At 43.9% G+C, this 12,333-nt stretch overlaps 1 protein-coding gene across 2 annotated transcripts in view; it reads left to right on the top strand.

Annotated features, from left to right (window-relative positions):
- Nucleotides 1-554: 554 nt before the first annotated feature.
- Nucleotides 555-12,333, top strand: part of ALLC (allantoicase) — a 47,824-nt gene continuing 36,045 nt past the window's right edge. For both annotated transcript variants that reach the window (XM_060188579.1, XM_007518918.2), the window contains exon 1: nucleotides 555-649. The gene's annotated coding sequence lies outside the window, so the exon portion shown is untranslated. The remainder of the gene's footprint in view (nucleotides 650-12,333) is intronic.

The following is a 12,333-nucleotide window of genomic DNA, read 5'->3' as shown; positions in this document are numbered from 1 at the left end:
CAACAAGTGTATAATTCCGCACAGTTCAGTATCCTCATTCTTCCATTAGAATCTACAGTAGTTCTCCCAAGGTCACAGATATGGGTCGATGGTTATTTCTTTTCTTTTCTTTTTTTTTTTTTTTTTTTTTTTTTTTTTACCAGAGCACTGCTTAGCTCTGGCTTATGGTGGTACAGGGGATTGAACCTGGGACTTTGGAGCCCCAGGCATGAGAGTCTGTTTGCATCACCATTATGCTATCTACCCCCACCTGATGGATATATATATATATATCTCCTTTTCCTCTATGGTTGGACCCACTTTCTATTGCTGTGTAACAGTCTAACACTACAGCCCAGCCTCCAAACAACCCACACATGTTCACTGCGCCAGCCCCTTCTTGCTGCACAGAAGTTATTTCCCATAGCCAGTGGCTCAGGAACTTGGGAACAGTTCACTGGGTGGGAAGTGCTGCTTCCCTTAGCGCTCCATCTCCCTCAGCTCTTGTGACATCACACAGGCACAGCCGGTCTCCAGAAAGTTCTGTCTCACTGGCTCACACAGAAGCCTCTAAATTCTCTCTTGGGCTGGCATCTGAGCATCATGGGATCTTGGCTGGCTTGTGAGGAGCAAGAAATTTAATCCTAAACTCTGAGCTTCAGACTCCTGGGTGAGGTTGAAGTGTTGTTTAGCAATGACTTGCTAGCTTTAAAACCTTTAATAGGATAGATATAACTGATATTTGAAAGTAAGAGCAGGACAGGTTATGGTAGACCAAGTTGATTGTTGCTGAACTGTTTGATAATGTCTCTCTCTCTCTCCATCCCTCTCCGCCCCTCCTCCCTCCCTCTTATCTTCTCCCTCCCTCTCTTTCATTGCCACCAGGGTTATTGCTGGGGCTCATTCCCTCTCCCCCCTCCCCCCTCCCCCCTCCCTCTCTCCTTCCCCCTCTCTCTCTTTCATTACCATAACTCTTTCAGGGTTATTGCTGGGGCTCAGTCCTGCAAGATGAATCCACTGCTCCTGGCTGCTATTTTCTCCTCCTTCCTTCCTTCCTTCCTTCCTTCCTTCCTTCCTTCCTTCCTTCCTTCCTTCTTTCCTTCCTTCCCTCCCTCCCTCCCTCCCTCCCTCCTTCCTTCCTTCCTTCCTTCTTTCCTTCCTTCCTTCCTTCCAGAGGGAAGGGGGAGATAGGGAGAGAGAAGAGAGACATCGGGAACACTGCTTCACCACTTCTGATGTTCTGCCCCCCCCTGCAGGTGGGCACTAGGAACTTCAACCCCAGGCTTTTTATATTTATTTATCTATTTTCCCTTTTTGTCGCCCTTTTTTATTGTAGTTATTATTGCTGTTGTTGTCATCGTCGTTGGATAGGATAGAGAGAAATGGAGAGGGGAGGGGAAGACAGAGAGGGGGAGAGAAAGACAGACACCTGCAGACCTGCTTCACCGCTTGTGAAGTGACTCCCCTACAGGTGGGGAGCCGGGGGCTCGAACCGGGATTCTTACGGGTCTTTGCACTTTTTGCCATGTGCACTTAACCTACTGCGCTACCACTGGACTCCCAACCCCAGGCTTTTTACATGGAAAGGTGACCAATCAATTGGTGTGCCACTACCACTTCCCTGGGCACAATGTTTCTAGCAGCAAGAAAGGGTCCCAATGTGAAGGGAGAAGTTCTGGGTTCAGGGCCTATTTGACTATGGTCTTTATAAAAATGCTAGAAGGTGGTGTACTGGGGGGAAATTGGGCTGGCCTCATTCCCCACGTTTAAAGGTTTGTCACACATAAACTCAACAAAGAATCAAGGAGAAAGCATGATGATTTTCCGAAATTTTAAACTTTATTCAGGAAAACTGAGAAAACCCACATGCTGGAGCACACAGGGGGAGAGAGAGAGAGAGAGAGGAGGAAAGAGAGATACATCTAGTTACATGTTGGCAGGCCCACAACAGCAGGGAAGGTGGGGAGAGAAGAAAAGAGAGAGCCATTTAATCACATGTTGGCAGTCCCAAAACAGCAGGAGAGAGAGAGAGAGAGAGAGACCAAGTTAGACCAAGACCATAGAACTAGTTTTTATAAACATTCAAGTCCCACCTTCGCTTCCTAAGTCACACCCACACTCCCATTTCTCCGTGAAACCCCTATTTCCGTTCCCAATGATATGAGAAACATGTGTGCCTGGGGAACATGTGTTCTGGCATGGTATGGCAGAGTCTGTGTTCCCCCAGGTACTTCTTGTGATTTCTGACCTCAACAATGGGATGGGTGGTAGCTTATCCAAAAGGGCACACATGTTGCCATTTGCAAGGACCCAGGTTGAAGCCACTGTCCTGCAGGCAGGAAGCTTCATGGGCGTTGGACCAGTGCTGCAGGTGTCTCTACTTTTCTCTTTCTCATGAACTCTCTTTAAAAAAAATTAAAAAAAATCATCTTTAGTTATTGAACGGATAGAGACAGAAATCAAGAGGGAAGGGGGAGATAGGGAGATAGACAGAGAGACACCTGCAGTTCTGCTTCACCACTCATGAGGCTTTCCTCTTGTTGGGTGTGGGGGGAGGCTAGGGGCTCAAACCCGGGTCCTTATGCACTGTAATGTGTGCACTCAATCAGGTGTGCCAACACCCCACCCCTCTCATGCCCTCACTATAGCTCTCTGTCTCGTTACTTCTATCAGAAAAAAAGGAAAAGGTTGCTGAGAATGGTGGAATAATGCAGGCACGAGGCAGTCCCAGCAATGATCCTGGTGGCAATAAACAAACAAACAACCCCCTCCCCCCCGTGTTGGAGGAACTCAGGCTATATGTTACAAAAACATCCACTCAGGAAAAGAGAAAAATTTGAATATATTATGTCAATCAGAGCTGGGGAGTTAGTTCATGCTCTGACTTTTGCTTCCCCCAAATCTAGTCTTGTCTCAAACTTGAATACTTTTCTCTTACTGCAACTCTCACATTTTTAAAAAAATATTTTTATATTTATTTATTTACTTATAACTTTTGTTGCCCTTCTTATTGATACCGTTGTTGTTGGATAGGACAGAGAGAAATGGAGGGAGGAGGGGAAGACAGAGAGGGGAAGAGAAAGATAGACACCTGCAGATCTGCTTCACTGCTTGTGAAACGACTCTCCTGCAGGTGGGGAGCCAGGGGCTCGAACCGGGATCCTTACTCTGGTCCTTGCGCTTTGCACCACCTGAGCTTAACCGCTGCACTACCGCCGGACTCCCCACACTTTTTCTTCTTTTTTAAAAAAATATTTATTTATTCCTTTTTGTTGCCCTAGTTTTTTTGTTGTAGTTATTATTGTTATTGTTATTGATGTTGTTGTTGTTGGATAGTACAGAGAGAAATGGAGAGAGAAGGGGAAGACAGAGAGGGAGAGAGAAAGATAAGAGACCTACAGAATAGCTTCATTGCTTGTGAAGTGACTTTTCTGCAGGTGGGGTGCCAGAGGCTCGAACCAGGATCCTTACACTGGTCCTTGAGCTTTGTGCCACATGTGCTTAACCCCTGCACTACTGCCCGACTCCCAACTCTCACACTTCTGCCCATACACTGTCTTTTTTTTTTTCTTTCTTTCTTTATTGGGTGGAGTAATGGGTTACACTTGACAATAAAATACAGTCGTTGGTACATGTGTAACATTTCTCAGTTTTCCACATAACACTCTAACTGCCCACGTAGGCCCTCCGTTGTCACAGACTGTCTCAAGATTATCAGCAGCGATGACAAAAAGCCACTTACCATCTTCTTTAACAGGGAATAAGTAACTCCCATCAGAGACACCAGCTTGCTTGTTGAGGAAGGACCCATTTCTCCCACCTACCTACACTCATCCAATTGTCTTTTAAGGGAAATCCTTGAAGGGGTGGGGGAGGGAATGAATGCCTTGACTGTGGAAATTTCAGATTTTATATATATATACATTTTTTTTCAGTAGAAGAGAACAATTGCCTCACCTCACTGAATAGTCATTATAATGCTGCTGGTATTCTGGTGAACAGATTTCAATTTGCATGAGAAGCTTTAGCATATTCATTAGCTAACTCTGGCTGGCCTCAGTCACAGCTGGCTGATTTTGAAGGAGACCTGTTCCTTTGCATAGACTACAGTAGGAAATCTGGTTGGAACCACCCTGTTAGCAAGTTAACTAACAGCTTTAGTTATAGAAGGCAGGGCTGGCTTTTATGATTGTTATTTTTTAATTTTTAAAAATATTTATTTCTTTTTGTTGCCCTTGTTTTATTGTTGTATTTATTATTGTTGTTATTATTGATGTCATCGTTGTTGGGTAGGACAGAGAGAAATGGAGAGAGGAGGGGAAGACATGGGGAAAGAAAGACAGACACCTGCAGACCTGCTTTACCCCTTGTGAAGTGACTTCCCTGCAGGTGGGGAGCCGGGGCTCGAACTGGGATCCTTATGCTAGTCTTTGCGCTTTGCGCCACGTGTGCTTACTGTGTGCTACCGCCTGACTCCTGCTTTTTTTTTTTAATTTCTTTACTGGGGGATTAATGTTTTACATTCAATAGTAAATATAATAGTTTGTGCATGCATAACATTTCTCAGTTTTCCACATAACAATACCATCCCCACTAGGTCCTTTGTCATCTTTTTTGGACCTGTACTCTCCACCCCACCCACCCCAGAGTCTTTTACTTTGGTGCAATACTCCAACTCCAGTTCAGGTTCTACTTGTGTTTTCTTTTCTGATCTTGTTTTTTTTTTTTTATTTCTTTATTGGGGGATTAATGTTTTACATTCAACAGTAAATACAATAGTTTGTACATGTATAACATTCCCCAGTTTCCCATATAACAATACAAACCCCACTAGGTCCTCTATTATCCTTCATGGACCAGTATTCTTCCCACCCACCCACCCCAGAGTCTTTTACTTTGGTGCAATATACCAATTCCATTTCAGGTTCTACTTGTGTTTTCTTTTCTGATCTTGTTTTTCAACTTCTGCCTGAGAGTGAGATCATCCCATATTCATCCTTCTGTTTCTTTCTTTTTTTTTTTTTTTATTTAAGAAAGGATTAATTAACAAAACCATAGGATAGGAGGGGTACAACTCCACACAATTCCCACCGCCCAATCTCCATATCCCACCCTCTCCCCTGATAGCTTTCCTATTCTCTATCCCTCTGGGAACATGGACCCAGGGTCATTGAGGGTTGCAGAAGGTGGAAGGTCTGGCTTCTGTAATTGCTTCTCCGCTGAACATGGGCGTTGACTGGTCGGTCCATACTTCCAGTCTGCCTCTCTCTTTCCCTAGTAGGGTGGGGCTCTGGGGAAGCTGAGCTCCAGGACATATTGGTGGGGTCTTCAGTCCAGGGAAGTCTGGCCGGCATCCTGATGGCATCTGGAACCTGGTGACTGAAAAGAGAGTTAACATACAAAGCCAAACAAATTGTTGAGCAATCCTGGACCCAAAGCTTGGAAAAGTGGAGAGGAAGTATTAGGGAGGTACTCACTGCAAACTCTAGTGTACTTCTGCTTTCTTACTTTGGTGCCATACTCCAAACTCAGTCAATTTCTGCTTTGCGTTTCTACTTCTTTTTTTTTTTTTTTTTTACATGCATAACATTCCCCAGATTCCCATTTAACAATACAACCCCCACTATTTCATTCATCATTTTTCATGGACCTGTATTCTCCCCACCCACCCCCCACCCCAGAGTCTTTTACTTTGATGTAATACTCCAATTCCATTTCAGGTTCGACTTGTGTTTTCTTTTCTAATCTTGTTTTTCAACTTCGGCCTGAGAGTGAGATCATCCCATATTCATCCTTCTGTTTCTGACTTACTTCACTTAACATGATTTCTTCAAGCTCCATCCAAGATCGGCTGAAAATGGTGAAGTCAACATTTTTAATAGCTGAGTAGTATTCCATTGTGTATATATACCACAACTTGCTTAGTCACTCATCTGTTGTTGAACACCTGGGTTGCTTCCAGGTTTTGGCTATTACAAATTGTGCTGCTATGGACATAGGTATACACAAATCTTTTTGGATGGGTGTGTTGGGTTCCTTAGGATATACCCCCAGGAGAGGAATTGCAGGGTCATAGGGTAGGTCCATTTCTAGCCTTCTGAGAGTTCTCCAGACTGCTCTCCACAGAGGTTGGACCAACTGACATTCCCACCAGCAGTGTAGGAGGGTTCCTTTGACCCCACACCCTCTCCAGCATTTGCTGCTGTTATCTTTTCTGATGTATGACATTCTCACAGGAGTGAAGTGGTATCTCATTGTTGTCTTCATTTGCATTTCTCTGGCAATCAAAGACATGGAGCATTTTTTTCATGTGTTTCTTGGCCTTTTGGACCTCTTCTGTGGTGAATATTCTGTCCATATCCTCTTCTCATCTTTGGATGGGGTTATTTGTTTTCTTGTGGTTGAGTTTGGCAAGCTCTTTATATATTTTGGTTATTAAACTCTTGTCTGATGTATGGCATGTGAAGATCTTCTCCCATTCTGTGAGGGGGTCTCTTGGTTTGGGTAGTGGTTTCTTTTGCTGTGCAGAATCTTTTTAATTTGACGTGGTCCCATAGGTTTATACTTGTCTTAGTGTTCTTTGTAATTGGATTTGTTTCATTGAAGTTGTCTTTGAAATTTATGTGGAAAAGAGTTCTACCAATATTTTCCTCTAAGTATCTGATAGTTTCTGGTCTAAAGTCCAGGTCCTTGATCCACTTGGAATTTACTTTTGTGTTTGATGAAATATAGTGGTTCAGTTTCATTCTAGAAACTTATCTTTGCACCCTGTGCTTAACTCGCTGTGCTTCCACCTGACTCCTGCTTTTTTTTTTTTTTTTAAACATACTTTATTAATGAGAAAGATAGGAAGGGGGGGAGAGAAAGAACGAGACATCACTCTGGTACATGCTGCCAGGGATTGAACTTGGAACCTCATACTTGAGAGTCTAATGCTTTATCTACTGCGCCACCTCCTGGACCACAGGGCTGGCATTTTTGGGAAGAAGTGGAGGTCAGGTGTGGCAGGGTCCTGCCCCTTCCTATTATAGGTTATCAGAAGGAAAGAACCAAGTTTCAGGATGTGATCAGAGGGGCTGGTGAGCTCCCATCACTGGAGCTTTGGGCTGACTTCCTTGATGCACAGGTTCTTGGTATCCTTAGAATAGTCTCCTGGGTACACTAGAAGACTTTGCAAAGCTTAGCTGTCAATGGTTGTTTGGGGTTTGTGGGTCCACATCATGAGACCCTTCCATAACTAATGTGGGCAGACATGTGGCCAGGGCCCCTGAACTCTGGGTACCCACACCGGAATTCCATCTACTAGAGATATCCCCAGTAGTCATGGAGCCTTGGAGTTGGGGTTCCTGTTGCTTTTCCTCTAGTCTCTCTTCAACCCTTCCTAAATCTCTTCCTCTCCAGTTTCTCAATGCTTTCTTTTAGTCGTTGCCATAAGGATGTCACTGTTCTGGATGGCTCAGTTCGGGAGAAAGGGAGAGACACCTTAGTGCCACAGTTCTCCCATCTGGTGTACTGGGGGGCTTGAACCTGGGTTGTATATATTGCAAAGCAGGCACCCTCTCAGGTGAGCTATCTTCCTAGCCCCAGCTCTCCTTTCTTGCTTGGGTAGCTATGAAAGCCTCCACCCACTTCTCTTGCTCCTGCTGTTATCAGTCTAACCCATCCCCCTCACTGTGTCTCAGAGAACAGTTCAAAATGTAAATCTGCCTCCCCTGAATGACATGAAAATTCCTCCCTTACCTGCCTCAAATACACAGGATTAAATCAATCCTGGGCTCCGTAGAAAGTTGCATAAGCCTTCTGCCCCTGGTGTCTGCCTGCCTTCTGCCTCACAGCACTCTGTCCTTGGGAACCTTCATTCAGACAAAGCTCCTTGCACATGTAGGTTCTTTTTATGTGTGTGCACAGAAGGAGACTTCTGCTTGCCTTTTTTTTTTTTTTAAAGATTCATTTATTTATGATATCGAGTCAACCAGAGAATCAATCTGGCACATGCAGTGCTGGGGAAGGATCACCATCGGGTCCTCCTATATGCAAGTCCAGTCACTAAACCATGAATTTGGCCAAATGTAGGAGCTCTGTAATAGTAGGAAGCCAAATAGGTGATTTGGTAACACTGTTGACATTTTTATACAAAGATGAAGGCTTATGAAAATTTTCTAAGACCATTACTGGGAATTTCTTTTAGGCCTCAGATCATCAAGAGAAAGGTTTATGAAAACAGTGGATATTTAATACATACCTGATCTGTTGGCTAGAATTTTCCACAAGGTTGGAAATAACCCTTCCGACTCTTCAGCACATAGCTACTAACTATACCAGCTTTTCTTGTTTAAATTTTTAAAATTTATTTTTTATTGGATAGAGACAGAGAGAAAATGAGAGGGGAGAGGGGAGGGGGGATAGAGAAGAAAAGAGACAGAGAAACACCTGCAGCCCTGCTTCACCACTCCTGAAGCCTTTCCCCTGCAGGTGGGGACTAGGGGATTGAACCCAGGTCCTTGTGCACTGTAGTGTGTGCACTGAACCGGGTGCACCACTACCTGGCCCCTATGCCAGCTTTTCAAGCATGTAAAATGTAGCTGACATGACTAAGGAATGGGCTATACAATTTCATTAAAAGTAACTGGAATACTGGTGTATAAGAATATAAGCATGGGAGTCGGGTGGTAGCGCAGCGGCTTAAGCGCAGGTGGCGCCAAACGCAAGGACCAGCGAAAGGATCCTGGTTTGAGCCCCCGGCTCCCCACCTGCAGGGGAGTCGCTTCACAGGCAGTGAAGCAGGTCTGCAGGTGTCTTTCTCTCCTCTTCTCTGTCTTCCCCTCCTCTCTCCATTTCTCTCTGTACTATCCAACAACAATGACATTGATAATAACTACAACAATAAAACAACAAGGGCAACAAAAGGGAATAAATAAATAAATATAAAAATTAAAAAAAAAAGAATATAAGCATAGAGACACCCACCTGGCCAGCATTAGTGCTACTGGAAACTCAGTGCTTTGTATCAGTATCTATTTTGAAAGTTTGACTTCTTGGTGTCAGGACATAGTGGCAAAGGCTATAAAGTCATTGGCTGAATTTTACACCCACCTCCTGTCCCCAACCATCCATCACAGCTATTTATTATTTTTTAAAAAAATTACTTGTCCATTTTTATTATTTAATAGGACAGAGAGAAATTGAGAGAAGAAAGGGAGGGAAAGAGGGAGAGAGAAAGAGACACTGCTTCAGGAGTGATGAAGAGTCCCCCCTTGTATGTCAGCCCCCGGGGGCTTGAACCTAGGTACCTGTGTGTGGTAATATATGTGCACTTACCTGGGTTCATCACCTCTCAGCGCCTCATCACTGCTGTTTCTATTAAATTGTACTAGGAACTTAATGCCTCTTTGAAGCTTATCTCTTATCAAAGCTCCTCTGTAGTGTTTTACAAAGGCCTGTTTGTTGTTCCTTTATCTCAGTGTAACACATTTGAACACATTTAAATCCTGGAGTAGCAGGGTCTTAACAGCAGATGGAGCTTTGTCAAGAGAATAATACAACATTTAAATAACTTTCTTGGAAGGAGCTGTAAAGATCCTTTTCTGACTCAACGTTTTTTTTAATAAAGAATTTATTTATTTATTTATGAGAAAGATAGGAGAGAGAGAGAAAGAACCAGACATCATTCTGCCACATGTGCTGCTGGGGATTGAACTCAGGTCCTCATGCTTGAGAGTCTAGTGCCTTAACCTTTGCGCCACCTCAAGGACCACACCTGACTCAACATCTTTAGAGAAGCTTGTAGGCTTAGGGGAAGCCTGTGAACAGCCATTGGTGGGAAAGACCATGGAAGAAACCTATGGAGGCTGGGGGCTGGGTGGTGGTGTACCAGGTTAAGCGCACGCAGTATAGAGCATAAACACCTGCTCAAGGATCCCAGTTCGAGGCCCCGGATCTCCAACTACAGGCGGCGTTGCTTCGCAAGAGAAAACAAAAACAAAAAAACCCAAGGAGGAGTTTCTGCCCCAAACTAAATACACTTCTGCCAGTTAAAACGTATGTTCCCCAAATGCTAGATTTCACTTGGAAACATTAGCCTTGAAAATTTCTGCCTGCTTTGAGGTGCTGTTCAATGTGTTCAATATTGAATATCTCTTATTCAATCTCTCTCTCTCTCTCTCTTTTAATTGTTGTAGTTATTATTGTCGTTGTCGTTGGACAGGACAGAGAGAAATGGAGAGAGGAGGGAAAGAGAAAGATAGACACCTGCAGATCTGCTTCACCACCGGTGAAGCGACTCCCCTGCAGGTGGGGAGCCAAGGGCTTGAACCCGGATCCTTACACCGGTCCTTGCGCTTTGCGCCACCTGTGCTTAACCCACTGTGCTACCACCTGACTCCATCAATATATCTTAATGAGCTTGAGAAGAGAATGTTCCACCAGTCTGAGTAATAGATCTATGTTGATTGACCCCAGAGGCTGTCTGGTATAGAGAGATCTGTCTGCTTCTGGTACTAGCTATAGAGGGCACTGCTACACTGACTAATGTGTCTGAAGAACTTTGCATTTATTTATTTTCCAAGTGGAAACATTCATTTCCAAAAGTATGCACTCTTAAGAAAAAGTGCTAAGTGGAAATGCTTTATTGTCTAAATTAAGTATTAGTTTTTTTTTTTTTTTGAGGCTGAATATGAAACGTGAAGCACTGAGTCTGATAACCTGGAAAAGAAGAGCAAAACATGGTTCTCTCACATAATCTCTTTCACTACTGAATTTTCAGCCTCTGGTACATGCATGAGAATACAAACTTGCTTGGTGTAGGTCATCTGAGGCACATCAAAGGAAAAGATAAAAGAAGAGATGAAAAGGCCCCTCACTTTCTTCTCAACACTGTGACCAGCAGGGAGGCAGATGATAGGAGTCCCCGGGGACCAGTCTCCAGCTACCAGGGCACCTTGTTTCCTCCATCAAAGATCGGCTGAGAAAGGAGCACTGCATTACACAGGCGAAGTGTCAAAACACTGCCCTGTGCCTGTCAAGTCTGTTGATGCCAACTGAGAGTAAGCAAGGATGCAAGCAAACAGTAAAAGCTGAGCCTTTTTAGAATGGGCAATTAAATGACGTGTTCTGATTTTTTATCAGTGATTTAATTTTGACTTACAAAATTACAAGGTAACAGGGGTACAACTGTGCACTGTTCCCACCACCAGAGTTCTGGATCCCCAATCCCTCCATAGTAAGCTATGCCAGTTCTTCCAACGTTGCAGATATGGGTCAACTATTCTACAACTATCTGTCTATATCTGTATATATTTGCCTTTTTTTTTTTTTAAAGTTTCTATCTTCTCTTCCTTTCCAAATCTCTCTCTCTCTCTCTCTCTCTCTCTCACACACACACACCTGTTACTCCATCCAAATGCCCCCTTTTTCCTTTTCTTTCTGGTTCCTGATGGAGTTCAGATCCTTCTGGCTATCTCCCCCCTAGCATTTCTCCCCCACTGAGAGTATGGATCAAAATTCTTTACGGGGTGCAGAAGTTGGGAGTTCTAGCTTCTATAATTTCATCTCTGCAGGACTTGGATGTTGGCAGGTTGATCGATACCCCCAGCCTGTTTCTGTCTTTCCCTAGTGGGATAGGGCTCTGGAGCAGTGTGTTTCAAAGACACGTTGGTGAGTTTATCTGCCCAGGCAAGTCAGGATGGAATAATGATAGCAACTGCAACTTGGTAGCTGAAAGGTGGAAAAATATAAAGCGGGACAAAATGATTAATGAACAGGAAACAAAAAGTAGGACCAGAGCAGATGAGAATAAGAATCCTAAGATCAAAGCTAGGAAGTTCATTTTAGGCATGTTTAGGGGCTCATGATTATCATATTTTTTGCTTGAGTTAGATAGCTAACATGGAGTTGGACAAAAATACTGCCTGAGAAGATGGTGTCAGAGTAGAGAAAAGGGCTAGAAAATTGGATTAGGGCGAAGGTAGCTCCTAGTCTTGAAAAAAACCTGTGAATAAAATTAACTGTTTTCCCCATCCACCTGACTCAGGGTATATATATATCTTCAATAGCCTGTGTAACCCCTGAGTCATTGTTGGTCTGAGCTTGCAGCTCATGGTTACAGCTGGGAACATTGCAGGCTGTGCTCATTTCAGGACCAATCTTCTTTGAGTGTCAGGGCAGGATGACCTAGCCTTCCTTCAGAGATTGGGGCAGTCCCTATCATCGGTGCTTTATGGTGAGGGAAAGGTCCTGGGAGGGCCCAAAAGAGGGCTTATCCCCCACACCTATGGACATCTAATCTTTGACAAAGGGGCCCAGACTATTACATGGGGAAAGCAGAGTCTCTTCAACAAATGGTGTTGGAAACAATGG

The sequence above is a fragment of the Erinaceus europaeus genome, chromosome 3 (genome assembly GCF_950295315.1).
Source record: "Erinaceus europaeus chromosome 3, mEriEur2.1, whole genome shotgun sequence".
NCBI lineage: Eukaryota > Metazoa > Chordata > Mammalia > Eulipotyphla > Erinaceidae > Erinaceus > Erinaceus europaeus.
Note: the sequence above shows the minus strand (reverse complement) of the source record. Positions and strands in the feature narration are given on the sequence as shown.